Source organism: Gadus morhua, chromosome 4 (assembly GCF_902167405.1).
Source record: "Gadus morhua chromosome 4, gadMor3.0, whole genome shotgun sequence".
Taxonomy (NCBI): Eukaryota; Metazoa; Chordata; class Actinopteri; order Gadiformes; family Gadidae; genus Gadus; species Gadus morhua.
The window spans coordinates 26,224,537-26,225,785 of NC_044051.1; positions in this window are offsets into that span (position 1 = coordinate 26,224,537).

The following is a 1,249-nucleotide window of genomic DNA, read 5'->3' on the forward strand; positions in this document are numbered from 1 at the left end:
AAGGATCCTGGAGGGGGCCTGAGAGTATGCCCATCCGGTCTACATGTGTTTTGTGGATCTGGAGAAGGCGTATGACCGGGTCCCCCGGGAGAAACTGTGGGAGGTGCTGCGGGAGTATGGGGTAAGGGGGTCTATCCTCAGGGCCATCCAATCTTTGTACTCCCAAAGCGAGAGCTGTGTTCGTGTTCTCGGCAGCCAGTCAGTTTCGTTCTCAGTGGGTGCTGGTCTCCGCCAGGGCTGCGCCTTGTCACCAATCCTGTTTGTGATATACATGGACAGGATATCGAGGCGTAGTCGTGGTGGGGAGGGGTTGCAGTTCGGTGGTCTGAGGATCTCGTCACTGCTTTTTGCAGATGATGTGGTCCTCATTGGATCATCGGCCTGTGACCTTCAGCACTCACTGGATCGGCTGGCGGCCGAGTGTGAAGCGGCTGGGATGAGGATCAGCACCGCTAAATCTGAGGCCATGACTCTTAGCAGGAAACCGGTGGATTGCTTACTCCGGGTAGGAAATGAGTCCTTAGCCCAGGTGAAGGAGTTCAAGTACCTCGGGGTCTTGTTCGCGAGTGAGGGTACTATGGAGCGTGAGATTGGCCGGAGAATTAGAGCAGCGGGGGCGGTATTGCGTTCGCTTCACCGCACCGTTGTAACGAAAAGAGAGCTGAGCCGCAAGGCAAAGCTCTCGATCTACCGGTCGATCTTCGTTCCTATCCTCACCTATGGTCATGAGGGCTGGGTGATGACCGAAAGGACGAGATCGCGGGTACAAGCGGCCGAGATGAGTTTTCTCAGAAGGGTGGCTGGCGTCTCCCTTAGGGATAGGGTGAGAAGCTCAGCCATCCGTGAGGAACTCGGATTAGAGCCGCTGCTCCTTTACTTAGAAAGGAGTCAGCTGAGGTGGTTCGGGCATCTGGTAAGGATGCCCACTGGGCGCCTTCCTTGGGAGGTGTTTCAGGCACGTCCAGTGGGGAGGAGACCTCGGGGAAGACCCAGGACTAGGTGGAGAGATTATATCTCAACACTGGCCTGGGAAAGCCTCGGGATCCCCCCGTCAGAGCTGGTCAATGTGGCCCGGGAAAGGGAAGTCTGGGGCCCCCTGCTTGAGCTGCTCCCCCCGCGACCCGACCCCGGATAAGCGGATGACGATGAGGAGGATGATGAGGATGAGGAAGACATCCCATACAAATCTATTGTCAACCCAGACAATGTAAACTTGTCATAACAACAACCGAATAACACTTAATGACCA